We start from the raw sequence: 15,727 nt of genomic DNA, 5'->3' as shown, positions 1-15,727 counted from the left end.
GTGGTCACCGAGCAGGTCTGCGTGCTCTGCACTCCGCCAACGTGACTAAAGTAAGTGTGTCTTGGCTATTCCAGCGCTTCTCTGGGGTCACCCTTCCGAACTTGTTTAGGTAGGCCCAAGGTGTTGCCGGGCACCGTCATTTTAATGGAAGCTGTGGGGAGCGGACTCTCAACCAGAGTACCGTATTCCACTCAACAGAGGGAGAAGTAAACGGCGTATTACCGTAATCTACTTAATAGAGGGGCAGCCCTAACTTTAAGAAGGTGTCAGTTTCCCGCACAGTGCCGTTTTATGTCAAGGCATCAAGGGGGTAACTAAAGGTATTAAGGAGAAACGCCTTTAGGGGAACTGAAGGTTATAAGGGGCCTGACGGTGCGTGGACTATTGAGCAGTCAAGGAAGTATTGTGAAGGACATTTAAAGCGCCTAAAGTCAACAGAGCCCAAGTGGTACCTGGTGCTGGGAAATTAGAACACACGCACGCCAAGAGACATTTTAGTTGGCAGCGGACATGGCAGCTTTACCAGGGATATCTGGTCCCCCCATTTTTATGCCTGCCCCAGGCACGGCGAGGATCGCCTGGCCACAATGGCGCAAGGGTTTTATGCACTACATGAAAGCAGCTGGCGGAACGGCCTATTCCAGCGAGAGGAAAGTAGCATTGCTGTTGCATTTTTGGGCTTCGAGGGACAGAGAATTTTTGAAACTCTACCCCAACTTGCGAATGACGGAAGTGGGGATGAATTAAATGAGTTTGAGTCCGCATTGGTGAGACTTGATAAGCATTTTAATCCAAAGAGGAGCACGATTTTGGAGAGGTACAATTTCCGGATGCGCACACAAGCCCAGAGCGAATCTATTGAGGATTATGTGACTGCGTTGCGTCATCTGGCTCTTACATGCAAGTTTCAAGGAAATTTCGATGAACATATTCGTGATCAGTTCATGACACATTGTCGGTCGAATAAGATAAGAGAGGAATTGTGGCTAAAGGATGAGCCAAGTTTAGATGAAGTATTGGATTTGGCGAAACGTGTGGAGCATTCCTTGGCATGTGTGGCCAAACTCTCCAAATCTGAAGGAGGGGAGCCCAAAGAAAATAAGCCGGAGGTATTGTCTGTGGCCGAGGGGAAGAATAAAAAGAGAGGAAAGAACAGATTGTCAGGGAGGAGCAATCCCAAAGAGAGGAAGAATCAAGAGTCGATGCAGAGATATGAAAAAAAAGAAGATAGGAAGGACGAAAGGCTATGTTATCGGTGTGCCAGTGCAACACACTTTGCATCCTCGGTTGTTTGTCCAGGGCGAAAGAGTACGTGCTCGAAATGCAAAAGGAGAGGGCATTTAGCATCATGCTGCAAGAACTATCAATTTGGACAGTCAGGCCAACGGAGAGTCCTGTATGTGAATGAGGAGGAAGATGAGAGATCATCTGAAGACGAAGTTGTGTTGCCATTACAAAATGTTATCGTGAATACTGTTAATGTTGTTACTAATGGTGGAGATCTCGATGATTGTGAACGGCCCTATGCTGTGGTGACAGTGAATGGGCGTAAGGTATCAATGATGGCTGATTCAGGGTCGAAGATAACTTTAATATCCAGGGTTGCCTTTGAGTGCGAAATGAAAGGGGTAGTATCTGAGTTGTTAGAGCCCGACATAAAACCAGGAGGGTACAACCAAGATCGGATTGATTTATTGGGTTATGTATGGAGTAGATTTGAATTTAAGGGACGCAGTTGTGATGGCAAAGTGTATGTTACTAGGAAGGGGCAATCTTTGTTAGGATGGAGAGAACAAAAGAATTTAGGGATCAGACTCAATCCCAATCACCCAGAGCAAGTACTGCAAATCTCCGAAGTGTCTGTGAGTCACAGCAGGTATATGTCGGATTTTGGTAAAGTATTCAATGAGAAGCTGGGAAAGATAAGAGGGTTTCAACACCAAATAACATTAAAAAGGGGCAGTATACCTGTCGTGGCGAAACTCAGGCCGGTGCCTCTTGCTTTGAGGGAAAATGTGAAAAAGGAATTACAGAAGCTATTGGAGTCAGGTGTGATTGAGAGAGCTGGGGGGGTTGAATGGGTATCCCCAGTGGTGATTGTAAAGAAAAGTTCAGGAGACATAAGGTTGTGTGTTGATATGCGCGAATTGAATAAGTGTGTGTTGGTAGACAGACACCCGCTGCCAAACATGGGCAAACTATTGACCATGGTGGGTGGAGGAAGATATTTCTCTAAGTTAGACATGACGTCAGCTTATCATCAGGTCGAATTGGTAGAGGCATGTAGGAAACTTACAGCTTTTGTGACGCATGAAGGTGTTTTTCAATTTAGGAGGATGCCGTTTGGGCTGGCGTCCGCTTCATCTGTATTTCAGAAGATCATGGATCGTTTGTTGAAGGGATTTAAGGGAGTGTTCTGTTTTCAGGATGATGTGTTGGTGAGTGGTGTTACAATGGAAGAACATGACAGGAACCTACAGAAGGTTTTGAGGATATTTGAGGAGAGAGGTATTACTTTGAGAGGTGAGAAGTGTATGTTTGCGGTGACGAAAGTGGATTATCTAGGACATGAAGTGTCGGGGGATGGAGTTAAGCCCAAGGAAGACATGGTGAATACTATTAAGAGTATTGAGAAACCGAAAAAGAAGAATGAGCTACGCTCTTTTCTAGGGATGACGGAATTTTACCACAAATTTGTGATAAACTATGCTAACAAAGTACAGGAGATGAGAAAGATTCTTAAGAAGGGTGCCGATTTCGTATGGAATAGCCAGTGTGACATGGAGTTTAACAGGATAAAGGAAGAAATAGATATGGCCAGTCCATTAGGATGCTTTGACACGAGGAAGCTAACCATAATCACAGTAGATGCGAGTGAGAGCGGACTGGGAGCTGTGTTATCCCAGAAGCAAGAAGATGGTTCTGAAGAGGTAATCGCCCATGACTCGAGGGGTCTCAAGGGAGCGGAGTTAAGATATTCTGTATTAGAAAAGGAGGCTCTGGCATGTTTTTGGGCTGTGGAACGATTCAGAAATTTTGTGTGGGGAGTGGAGTTTGTGATACGAACGGATCATAAACCCTTAAAAGCAATTTTTGAAAATAAAGGTCTTGACAAAGTCTCTCGGAGAGTGGCAGGCTGGGTTACCAGGATGCAAACACATTGTTTTAGGATGGAGGTCATACCAGGTAGGGAGAATGTTTTGGCTGACAGTTTATCAAGGATAAGGGTGGCAGGACCTGAAAGTATGGAGAGTGAGGAAATGGAGTTAGTGTTTGTCAGCACTGACGGTATTGTGTCCAAGCAGGAGTGGTTGGACGAAGTGGAAAGAGATGATATCATAAGGAGGGTGATCACATATGTTGAATCTACAGCTTGGCCCAATAAGGTGGAATTGGCGGAAGAAATGAAGCCATATTGGGAGGTGAAGGATGAATTATCCGTTAGTGATAATATTTTGTTCAGATGGGGTAGGGCAGTGGTCCCGATAGGTTTAAGGAAGAAAGTGGTCGATCTAGCACATAGCGGTCATATAGGGATTACCAAGACCAAAGGAGTATTAAGAGAAGATTATTGGTGGCCGGGTTTTGACAAGGAGGTGGAAAAATGTTTGGCAAATTGCCAGTTTTGTGTTAAGAGTGGAAAGGGAGTGGTGGCCAGAAAACAACCATTAGTGGACGTCGGTCTTCCGTCCAGGATATGGTGTGATATTGCCATGGACATACTTGGTCCCGTGGAACTTGGTTATGCCCGTGGTAAGTATATTGTTTTGGTGGTGGATCTATTTTCCAGATGGGTAGATTTTAAGATAGTGAGGGACATCACTGGTGAGTGTATGATAAAGGTTCTACAGGAGATTTTTGCAAGTGAGGGTTTGCCTGAGACCGTATTGACCGACAATGGTCCCCAGTTTATTGGAGAAAGATTCTCTAACTACTTGAGGAAGTGTGGAGTTGGTCACAAAAGAACTTCATTGTACCATCCCGAGTCAAATGGTGTAGTTGAGAGAATGAATAGGTGTGTGATGGAGAGTGTGTGTATGGGAGAGGAATGTGGTTTAGATAAGGTAGCTTTGATACAGAATAGGATGTGGGCTTTGAGGATGGCACCGCATTCCACAACTGGTCTATGCCCGTTTGAGCTCATGAGGGGAAGGAAGCCATACTCTATGGCTTGTCCGCCATGGCTAGGAAGGTGTAGTGAGACCGATCTTGTTGTGGACGAAGTGAGAAGATCATTAGTGAGGAAGTAATCAGATTGGGTCAAACGTGAGAACTTGAGGAGAGGAAAGAAGGAGTTACGTGTGGAGTGTGGTGACTGGGTCAGGATAAAGAGAGGAGTGATAAGGAGGAAAGGTGAGCCTCTTTATTCGGATCCTGTCAGAGTGGTGGCAGTCATGAAAGGGGCAGTGCGAGTTGCTGGTGGGCAAGTGTGGAATAAAGATAGAGTTGCCTCTGTGAGGAGAGGCCACATGTGAGAGTCATGTGAGGGCAATACCCAGGAAAGGAACCTGGGGATGGTAACTGAGCCATTCATGGCAGTTTGTTTTAAACCAATTTTATGAAATGTGAAATGATCTGATGATGTATAAAAAAAAAAAAAAAAAAAGAAAAGGGGGAAGATGTGTTATGTTGCTTCTCCTTAGGGGAAGAGTCTTCCCATATGAAAGAGTAATGCAAGAAACCACTAGTGTGAAAGAGCTGTACATTATGATGTCATGGAATGTTGGTGCAGGTTCCCTGTTATAGTTTGAGGTTTGTCAGTTGGAGGAGAGAGCTGAAGGGAAGGGAGCCCATGAGATGTGGGGTCTTATTTTCTTATTTATAATCTTAATAAACCTATACTTCAAACTTACTTGCCTCCGTCGCATCTTCATAACACATATCCTCTCTGGTCGGGATGTATTAACTTATTGATGACCTTCTTCCGTCTATTTGCCAGGACCGCCGTTAGAAACTTGGTGTCTTGGTTTAACATCGACAGGGGCCTGTAAGAACCACAGTCACTACCAGGCTTATTGGCTTTGGGAAGCAGTATAATGACCGTCTCACGTAAGGATTCTGGTAATTTCCCAACTTCGTATGCCTCGTTAAGCATCCCCAGCAGTGGGGGGAGTACCTCTGTTTTATATTCTTTATAGAATTTGCTTTGGAGTCCATCAGTTCCTGGGGTTTTGAACGTGGGCAGCTGCCTCACTACCTCTTCTAGTTCCTCCAGAGTATTCGGGGCATCCAACTTCTCCCTCTGCTCTGCAGTGATCTGGGGTAGTCCAATATCTTCCAATGTATCCCTTATCTCCTCACTGTTGCTTCCTGTCCCATCCTCATAGAGGCACCTATAATACTCTGCAAATTCCTGGTTAACCCCCTCTTGTGTATCTGCTATGCTCCCATCTTCTTTCACTATCGTTCTAATTGGGGGCCTAGAGGTCTCATTTTTATATAGCCATGCCAGGACTCTCCCTGGTTTGTCCCCTTCTGCATGTTGTCTCTCTATATACTTTTTGTAATTGAGGTTTCATATTCTATCCCAGTATAATGCACATTTCTGTTGCAGGCCGAGTACCATTTCTGTGTCTTCCTTAGTGTTACTACCCCTTTCCGACACCTTTTCCAGCACCACCTTTTCGGCTTCCTGCAACTCGGTCAGGACCCGATCATGCAGTCCCTTAGACTTGGCTATGGCAATCCCCCTCACCACCACCTTGAAGTCCGCTGTTTTATCACTGGCAGTGTTTATCTCAAAATAACGTATTATTTCCTCTCGCATATCCTCACTGTCTTTCAGCGCCTCTGCACGCATGCGCCATTTGGGTATCCTCCCCCTTGGGGGTCGGTATTGCCACACTAACATCAATGGCGAGTGGTCCGAGAGGACCCTTGCTTTGCAGTCTGCATGCGTTATTTCAGTCATTAATTCGTGCGTGACAAACACATAGTCTAGTCATTATGAGGGGCCGCATAATGTGAGTATTGTCTATCCTGCGGATGGCGTGACCTCCATGCATCGTCCAGCCCAAACTCTGCCAAACTCTGCCAATAATGACTGCAATGCCTTCACAGCCGGAGTGGGTCTGTCTACCTTAGCGTCTGATCTATCTATGTTCGGGTTTAACACGCAATTAAAATCACCCCCCCACAACACCGCCCCCCCTACACTACCACTTAGTTTACCATACATGGTTCTAAAGTACGCAGCCGTGTCCTGATTTGGGGCATACGTATTTACAATACATATCTCTCTGTTTTCCACCTGCCCTTTTATAACCACCATCCTGCCTTCTGACTCCGCTGCAGAGTGCAACAACTGGAACGGGACATGTGGGGCCACCCATGTGATTACCCCTCTTGCATAGGCTGAGTATGCTGCCCCTACTACCGTCCCTTTCCACTTCTTCCGTGTCACTTCTAATTTTTCCTGTGTTAGATGAGTTTCCTGTAACAAAGCTATGTCCACTTTCTGTCTGCGCAGGTACATCATAACCTTGTTTCTTTTCAAATAGCTGTTGAGCCCCCTGACATTCCAAGTAACTATCTTAAGGTCTCCCATGGTTCATATCTTTTATCCCGGGGTGTAGGCACATACCCCAACTGTACACCCTCCCCAACTACAACAAACCACAGCACACAACCCCTTCCCTCCCCCCGCCCCACCCTATCCCAACCCCAACAGGTGCCCAGCTCCATCCCTGGATCTCAGGCTCCCCCGCGTTTGGTCCTACTCTGGAACACCCAGGCCAGGAACCCAGCAGGGTGTCACCGCACTATCGGTGACCTAACTAAACTCTAAATGGGGGTATAAGGACTTGCTCCGCGAGGCTTCCCAACTAAGCAATAGTCACAGTGCTCACAGATCATGTTCCTCTCCAACCTGTTCATGCCAGCCCATACGCTGCCTCATTTACTATAATCAAGTCGCATAGTCTTAATCCACGACACCTTCAGGTGTCCCCCTACGCATTACTTATCTCTTCCTTCTCCCATCTGGATGCTCGACTCCTGGTGGAAGCTTTGCGTGTCTAGCCACTCCATTGCTTCTTCCGGTGTTTCAAAAAACAAGGTTCTGTTTTTATGGAAAACCTTTAGCTTTGCCGGGTAAAGCAACATGTACTTGTGGCCCGCTTCTCGCAGTCTTCTCTTGACAGTCCCAAAGTTCATACGGCTCCGTTGCACCATCAAGATATATTCCGGGTAGGCAGTTATGTTTGCTGTCCCTCTTTGTATTGTTCCACCCTTACGGAAGTATTCCAGGATTCTTTCTTGATCCCGATAGTTGAGGATCTTAGCGATCACCGGCCTGGGTGGGTTGCCCGGCGGCGGCTTCCTCGTTAGAGCCCTATGCGCCCTTTCCACCGCGAACCCCTGAGACAAGACTCCCCCGGTTATCTCCTGCAGCAGCATAGATTCAATAAACTCTGTGGGGTTGGGACCCTCGGCTCCCTCCGGCAGGCCAACGATGTGGATATTATTCCTCTGGGCACGTCCTTCCGCCTCCTCTGCCCTGTTCTCTAGGTTGCCCACGCGCTGCACCAGGGCGTGAAGTTCCGATTTGTGTGAAGCACAATCCGCTGTGTTCGGGCCCACCTCTTTCTCAAGGTTCTCAGTGCGCTCCGCCAGTGACCGGCCGTCCTGCCGGAGCAGATTCACTTCTTCTTGCACCGCTCCAACTCTGTGCTCCAGCGCTGTTTTCAATTCGGTCACAGCCAGTTCAAGCTTGGTCTCCCAAGCCACCTTCAGGTCAGCGATCGCGGCAAGGACCTCCTGGTTCATGCCCGTGGCTGCCACTCCCCCAACGGGGGCCTTGTCCTTACTCCTGGCCCCTTCCGGGCTGGGCGGTGTCCTGGCGTATTAGTCTAGCGTAGGCTGCTTGCCCTTCAGTCTTGGCGGTTTGTTGAACATGGCGCTGCAGCTAGAGTTCGTAGGCTAGCCCCAGCGGGGGCAGATTCCCGTTATCACCTGAGTCCAGGGAGGCCGCCCCAGAAGTATCCCAAAACTGCTTATTAGTTGCAGGAATGGATTGTGCCCTCCCACGTAACCGTGTGGATCCCCACTTTGACTCTGCTAGTGGCATCAGGGCAGCAGGTGCATTGGCTGTAGCTTCATGTGATTTATGCCGCTCAGTGCCCAAAAAATGCCTGGGCCCAGCCCGATCGTGTCAGGGGTGTCTCCCAGCAACTTATCTCATTTCCAGGATGGACTGTGTCCTCCCACGTAACCATGTGGATTAATTCCTTCCCACCACGGCTTCTGTGGTGTTCAAATTTTGCTGGGGACTGTTCAAAGTCCCAGGGAGGGGTAGTGTGTGCACTTCCGTATTGCGGGCGTTTTGATATCAATTCTGCCCAATGTGGCGCCCTATCATATGTCCGCTGGTCAGGTGGGCCAGCTCATGTGCAATCTCGCACAGTGTGTGATTAGCCCAGGGCGTCACGATTCCTTGATCTCGGGTGTCAGACCATCCTCATGGTCTCCGCAGCATCCTTCTCCTTCCTGGGCCTACCGCCCACCGGGCACGTTGGCTGGCCAGTGTACTCTCCCATCTACCATGGAGCGGGGGAGCAATGTCGCCAGCGCTATTCAAATGAGGGGGCGCTGTGCTGCGGTACTTTCCCTTCTGATCCGTCTCACGGCGTGTGCACCTCAATGTCTGTGTCATGCATGTCCCGCACCATACAGTGTGCTGCTTCGGGCCCGCGTGGTCCGGCCCTGCTCGGCTTGGTTCTCATGCATGCACCCTTTTATCCTCTGGTGTGCAGTTCTAGCGGGCAGGGGCAGATAGCTGCATCCTTATAGGTACAGCGTACGCAGTGCTGTGAGCTTCAGTATCTGTCTATCCTTCTCTGTCTCGATTATATATTCGGGGTTCACTTATGTCCCGTACTACTTCCTTCTGGTGCAGCTACAGATGTTGCAAAATGCCGGGCCCACCGTCCTTCACCTCCCTGCGGCTCCGACAGCGCTGCTACTATGTTGCGCTCTGCCTTGTCAACACCTCCGGCTCCTAAATGCCATTTTTTGCGCTCAGCGACCGCTCCGCTTGTTCTGAAGTTGTGCGCCAACATGCCGCAACCTCCGACGGCTTCCGAACGCGGGCTGCAGGAGCCGCGCAATTGATTTGCTGGTCTCCCCGCAACCTGCCTGGGCACAATACTGTCTGCCGTCACACGCATCTGCCGGTGTCCGGTTGCAGGGTCCGGCAGGCAAACGAAACCCGAGGTGCACCCCCACTACTTCACTTGGTGCCGCACACTGTTATTCAGGAGTGACACAACATCGAGCCCACGCTGTTTATTAAGCTGCAGCTATATTTTCTTTTCCAGCTCTGTTTCTTCGCATCGCGGGCACAAAAGCGTTTCTTCGCATTGGGCTCCTTTGTTCCCTCTGCACGGCCGCCATTTTGGGTCTGAGATCACAGGCCACCGCAATCTCAATCTTGCTCATTCTTTGTTGTTGGTGCCAACCCTGCGCTCCGGAGCGGCACCTCCTGCAGCTGCACACACGGTAGCCTGCTGTATCCCGGTGCCCCGACTCTGTCTCTCCAGCCAGCTGTCTTTCAGACCCGATCACCTACTCCCTCTAGGGTTTGGGTGCTTGCAGCTATGTATCTCAGAGGCGTTCCATGCTTTCCAGCAGCCGCGGCTTCCACTGCAGCAATTACAATGTATCCTTGCATTGAGCCCCTCACCGTTCCGCCTCCAATGTCTCCTGAGCGTTGACCTTGGGTGTCCGCTCCGAGTCGCCACCGCCGCTCGATGTGTTGTCTTTGTTCTAATGGTCAGCGGGCGCCATCTTTAGTGTCCTCGGTCTAGGGCCGCACTTTGCAAAGTTCAATATTCTGTGATCGCACACACGATTCTTCTCAGAAGATACCCCGTTGCACGCCCCATATATTCATAATGCCTTGACTTTGAGTGCTGCAGTCTCAGCCAGTATTATATGCCTGTTTTGTTGCTGGATCGGTTTCAGACCGTGGGAGCTCCCAGGATCAGCGTCCTATCTCGTGGCCATTTAGCCACGCCCCGAGGGAATCAGGACTTGTTAACGTACATTGCTACTTTCAACAGATTGGTTGCTGAAGCTAGGTGGCCTGAAAACAAAGAACCATGTTGTTTCATCGGGGCATACGAGGCGAACTAAAAGACGTTCTAGCTCAAGTGGTTGATTCTCGAGAGACTGTTCTGAATTCATAGATTTGGTCGTACAACTAGACCACCGGTTGCAAGACCGAAAAGCAGACCGTTCCAAAATGGACCCTCGGGCTGTGTACGTTCGATCTAGAGACAATGTAACTCGAGTGCAAGAAAATACTGTGGAGCCCATGCAAATCAGAGATGTACAACCTCCACTAACAAAACAAGAGCTAGATAAAAGGAGACAACAACAACTATGGGCCTCATTACGACCCTGGCGGTAATCCGCCGTCATTACCGCCATGGCGTAATGAACGTTAACGCCGTGGGACGATGGCGTAAAGGGCGCCACATTACGACCCATCGCGCACGAGCATTACGCCATGGCGGTAATGTAAACTGCGCCATGGCGGTAGTGCCCCCAAAACGGCACCTACCGGCATCGTATGCGGCGCAAGGTGCACCACCGCCACCGCCGTACATAGCGGTGACCGTAGTTAGCGGTCACCGCAATTAGCGTTGACCGTAGATAAGCGGAACCGGAAGTAGCGTCACCGCGGCGGAACGGGAAAGAGCACGGCGGCCATCTTTAAAAACACAATCCATTGCCATCCTCCGAAACCACTGGACATCCGAGCCTGAGACCCCGCAAATACCGGCTTCAACCTTCTACCTGCAGGAAGATGCCTAAAGTTGTGAAAAAAGCCTGTGACCGCCAGCGGCAAGACCGCTTCTCCAGAGAGGAGCTTACCATGCTAGCGGAGACCCTCCAGGAGAACGCTGCAGTGGTATTCTCCAACCAACTGACAAGACCGGCCATATCCAAGAAGAAGGCCATATGGGCACTGGTAGCTCAGCGGGTCAGTGCCGTGGGAACAACACCCCGCAATGTCAAACAGTGCCGCAAGCGGTGGGACGATCTCCGGCTCAGAGTCAGGAGCATACTATCAGCTAACATGAACCTGGCAATGGCAACTGGGGGAGGATCGGAGTCCCCTATAAAATTGCAGCCATGGGAGGAAATCTGTGCCTCCACAATCGGAATGCAGAGCATTGAAGGAGTAGGAGGAATGGAGAGAGGAGCCCCGACATCGGGCGATGCAGGTAAGTGGCTCAAATCAAGGCATGCAAATCTCACCTAAGTCCATTCATGTGAAGTACAATGTTGGCCCATAGTGTAAATGCAACACATCAGCCGGAGACTGCCCACAGATACATCCGATCTGCACCCTGTACACATGCAGTATGCACACCCTAACAGCAGCCACCCACATACCTCCATGCTACTTCCACACAAAAGGGAGACAACTTTTTTCCCCTGCATGAAATGTGCCACATGTACTAACTGATAAGATGCCAGTCGCCACAATGCCCGGCCAATGTCCGCAGACCCATCAATAACACTCTCCCTCCTCTGTCCCACCACAGGCTCAAATTCCGACCTTGAGGAAGAGGACACCACTGCCTCCACACCCACCAAGAGGGCCAGGCCAACTGTGCCAACACCACAACCCTCCACCTCTGCCCTCCCGAGGAAAACCCCACAGCAGCCAAAATCCATGCAAGGGAAACAGGACAGGGCACAGACAGCCACCCCAGCAGGCAGTACAGCAGCAGCAGCAGCAGCAGACATCACACAAATCATGCCCACAGAAGCCACAGCCTCTGCTGCAAGCAGCACAATTGGGGAAACTGCTGCCATTGCTGCCTCCTCCGACAGCGAAGCAGGGATCTTTGAGGAGAGTGATGTCAGAAGCCCCACAGGCCACCCTCATTCCCCCTACCTGTCCCTAAGCAGCCCGCATGCGGATGCCACACAGGGTCAGCCAGAGGATGACGATTGGCCAGCCACTCCATCCCCGCTGCAGGGGCAGATCAGCCCAATGGGAATACCACTGCCATTAGCCATGGGCCAGAATACCAACCATTCTCTGGAGGCGATTGCCACCCGGCAGCAGCAACTTTCCTCGCTGCTCGAAGAACATGTTGCTGAATGTGGGGGGTCATATGCAGCAATGGAGAAATGTGCAGAGACAGTGAAGGCAGCTATAGAGTCGTCCACAAAGGACATCTGCGCGGAACTAGCTGCTGTGCGGCACGCCATCACTGACCTTGTGCAGACAATACGGGCCATGCGTCCAAATGAGCAGGCAGGATCCTCCTCGGTTGCCAGCTCGACACCGAGCAGCCCCATCCAACGATCGGGGAGGAACCTCCGCAGCACAGGCAGGGGTGCCCCGGGGGCCAGTGGAGGGGGCTGCCAATAGTGGCCGGACAGTGTAGGAATCCTACTTCTGACACTGCTGCACAGACTAACTCACACCTTTGTTGGGATTCCAGGGGGGGGGGGAGGGTGGAGGGGGGAGTGGGTGTGTTGGGGTGTGCAGGGGGGTGGCGGGGAGGTGTGTTGGGGAGTTAAGGGGGGAGTTTGGGGGTGTGTGTGTGCAGGGGGGAGGTGGTGGGTCACAACGTTCCATGTCTTGAATACACTTTTACCTTGGAAAAAAACCCAGAGTGTGTTGATTTTTTCTTTGCGCATGTGTGCTTTATTGGTGTACAGTCCACAGTGTGCATGTCCCGGTGCCACACAGTGCCCCAAGTGCAGTCACCATATGACACACACCAGCCATGTGTGCTAGAAGCAGTGGTCGATGATAGTTTGGCGCATTGCACGCCCCTCCTGTGCATCGCCTCCTCCATGGGGTGCCGCCCCATCTGCTCCCTCCTCATCCTCATCGTCAGGTGGTTGTAGTTCTGCGTCAGGGGGCAGGGGCACATTCTGCCTGACGCACATATTGTGTAGCATTACACATGCCATGACGATCTTTGCCACCTTCTCATGGCCATACAGGAGTGCCCCACCAGACCTACTGAGGCTTCGGAACCGTGCCTTCAATAGGCCGAATGTCTGCTCTATGACCACACGAGTACGTGTATGTGCACGGTTGAAGTCCTCCTCGTGCTGGTTCTGCGGGTTCCGGACTGGTGTAAGGAGCCAACTCTTCAGGGGATAGCCAGCATCACCTGTATGTAGGCGAGAATGTATGTGTCAGTCATGTTGTCTGATCAGGAACATGATGTTCCATCATGGCTTGCTTCCAACTGTTAATTTGGCTCACATCTACATGACCTAATTTATTCACACAATGCTACCTGTATATGCTCATGGCTTCCATGGCCTGTTTTGCATGCCATCACCCAATGTATGCAGAGGGGTTGTGTGCATTGTAAGTGCCCATCCTCTGTCTCCGATCTCCGTGTTACTCACAGACAGGTGGAGTATGCATCCCCCCCCTTTCAGCCAGGTGGAGTATGCATCCCCCCCCCCCTTTCATCCAGGTGGAGTATGCATCCCCCCCCCCTTTCAGCCAGGTGGAGTATGCATTCCCCCCCCCCTTTCTGCCAGGTGGAGTATGCATCGGTACGTCATTCACCTGCCCGCTTCCATTACATTGGACTCACCGAGTAGCCAGGATCTTGGGCCTGCATGTTGCTCCATGTAGCGTGGTATTGTGGAGTTCCTCAGGACCATGGAATCATGGGTTGATCCGGGGAATCGGGCACAACAATGTGTGATGATCTTGTTGGAGTCACAGACCATTTGCACGTTGATTGAGTGGAACTGTTTCCGGTTGCGGTACGGTACCTCCACGGCACGTGGAACCACCAATTCCACATGGGTGCAGTCGATGGCACCAATGCAACCGGGTATGCCGGCTAGTGCATGGAAACCCACTTTGGTGTTAGCTATCTCCTGTGCAGTCCGTGGTAATGAGATGTGGTTGTCTGTGTGCTTGAGGAGGGCATCGAGCACTTGGATGAGTGTTTGCGAGAATAATGGTTGTGAAATGCCATGCAGGTGCCCCACTGTGTGCTGGTAGCTGCCTGTGGCCAGGAAGTGGAGTACAGCCACTACCTTCAGTAGGGGGGGGATGGCGGTTGGACTTTCTATCATGCTGACGATGTCGTTGTGTGTCATGTCTACGATGGCGGTGATGGTGTCCCGGTCCAAACGGTACAGGGTGTGGATCTGCTCAGCAGTGAGGTTGAATGGATTGGCTCTGATGCGTGGGATTGGGGGCTGCCTGCGTGGTGGCACTGGCTGTGCAGGTGGGGCTTGCTGGGCCTGCCTTGCCCTCCTTCTCCTCCTGCGTCTCCTCTGTGCTGCCTGGTGTTGTTGCTGTTGTAGTAGTTGTTGTTGTTGTTGTTGCTGTTGTAGCACATGCATTGCTATCAGGTCCTCCAGCCCCAACATTGCCATTCGAATTGGTATCATTGTGGAGTGTGTCTGGGTGTGGGAAGGGGTGGGGTGGGCTCTTTTTGTACTTCCTGAGTCTGTATTGCCTTCACCTGTGCTGTTTCAGTGCACCTGTGGCAGCTGCATTCACTTAACATGGCCCTTTACGGTTGGTTCGCGATGGCGTTGTTAGCACCATGGTGGTAAGGTACTTAACGGGCTGGGTGATGGCGTTAGGTGCATGTCCGCTTGGGTCGGGATTTGCGTAACTTTCCGCCATGGCGCTAAGTACGGTGTGGGCGGGCGCGGGCGCGGACCCTTGTCGCAGTTAGCGGCAGCGTTGACTACGATGCCGCTAATGGCATCGTAGTTAACGGTCACATGTCATGATCGGACCTGGCGGAAAAAGATGGCGGTAACCATTTACCGCCATCGTTTTTCACTTAGCGCCAGGGTCGTGATGAGGCCCTATGTCTGTATTGCGAAAACCAGGGCATTTCCTGAAGGACTGCCCAGTGAAACCTCCAAGGAAGATCGTCTGGGCCACGGAAAAAGATGAAGAGAAGGAATCTAAGTCGGAAAACTACCCAGCTCGGCAAATGTAGAGGTCAGTTTGTCGAGTGAGAGAAACGTGCCACCGACCTCACACTTTGCAATACTGGTGATCAACGGTCGTCAAGAATGCATGCTGTTGAAGCATACATCGACAGCGGAGCAGTTGGGAATTATATAGATCAAGACTTGGCTGCAGAGATGGGGCTTCCTCTATATTCCAAGCCGACTACAGACAAGGTAACTACGGTGGATGGGACAGAAATTGCTTCCGGACCCGCAACCCAATGCACAGCCGAGATAACCTTGCTGTGCCAGGACAGACATCGGGAACTTATTTCGTTCGATCTCAACAAGGCACCTCAATTCCGGCTCATACTAGGGATGCCATGGTTAGTCGCTCACAACCCTTTGATTGACTGGCGGGCAAGGAAATTAACCTTCCCCAGCCTGTTATTATCAAGAACAGAAACCTGCTTTCAGTATCTCTACGACTCCCAAAGCGACAGCATCAACCCTGGGAGTAACTAATTCCTTGCCTGAGGAATACCACGATTTCCAGTATGTATTCCAGAAGGACCAAGCAAACACGCTGCCGCCGCACAAGCCCTATGACTGTCAGATTGACCTTGTTCCAGGTGCTCAAGTCCCTTGCGGTAGAATCTATGCTCTTACGGAACCTGAAAACCTTCATCTGAAGTCTTATTTAGACCAGTACCTTGCAAACTGATTCATCCATCCATCAAAGTCCCCTGCAGCCAGTCCTTTGTTTTTTGTACCGAAAAAAGAAGAGGATTTAAGAACCTGTATT

The sequence above is a fragment of the Ambystoma mexicanum genome, chromosome 1p (assembly GCF_040938575.1).
Source record: "Ambystoma mexicanum isolate Mex_15411 chromosome 1p, UKY_AmexF1_1, whole genome shotgun sequence".
In the NCBI taxonomy this organism is placed as follows: domain Eukaryota; kingdom Metazoa; phylum Chordata; class Amphibia; order Caudata; family Ambystomatidae; genus Ambystoma; species Ambystoma mexicanum.
The sequence above is the reverse complement of the archived record's forward strand: the minus strand, read 5'-3'. Positions refer to the sequence as shown.